A 755-nucleotide genomic window follows, 5' to 3' on the forward strand; every position below is an offset into this window, starting at 1 on the left:
CACACACACACACACACACACACACACACACACACACACACACGCACTACTGCGAGATTGTTGAAATTTGTCTGCGCCTGCTTATTTTCCCCCCAAGAAATTGATTTGATTTCAAGCGGTTATATTCGCGACGTTAACGCAACATCTTTCGTCGGCCGACAATAGCACTAATGAATGAATGAATGCCGACCGATTGAGGTTTCATCTTGCTGCTGCCACGAGTATCTACTCAGTGTGTGTGTGNGCGAGAGAGGGAGAGAGAGGGGCGAGACAGGGATTTAGAGAGAAGGAGAGAGAGAGCGAGAGAGAGAGAGAGAGAGAGAGAGAGAGAGAGAGAGAGGGTGCGAAAAGGAGAGCAGATTTAGAGAGAGGGAGCGAGAGCGAGAGAGTGACAGAGACATAGACATAGACAGAGACAGACACAGAAACAGAGATAAGCGTGACCGCGTAGTTAGAGTTAAATGCCGCGGTTGGCAATTAGTTAGACATGCGTTAAAATACGTTGATGTTAGCATGACAAAGAAATAAGAGTCTCGTTATTTCATGAATGTTTGTATACGCGTGCGTGCGTGCGTGCGTGCGTGCGAACGTGCGTGCGTGCGTGCGTGCGTGACCGTCTGCGCAGATGTGTCTGGGAGGGCATGCATGCGTAGTGCACAGCAGGTCTGTATAGCCACAGGCACTTAAAGCGTTTCAATAAAATATAATGTTAACTAAATACGAAATCTATTTACTACCAAATTCTTAATGTTTCT

This window comes from Priapulus caudatus, unplaced genomic scaffold (assembly GCF_000485595.1).
Source record: "Priapulus caudatus unplaced genomic scaffold, Priapulus_caudatus-5.0.1 Scaffold1898, whole genome shotgun sequence".
NCBI lineage: Eukaryota > Metazoa > Priapulida > Priapulimorpha > Priapulimorphida > Priapulidae > Priapulus > Priapulus caudatus.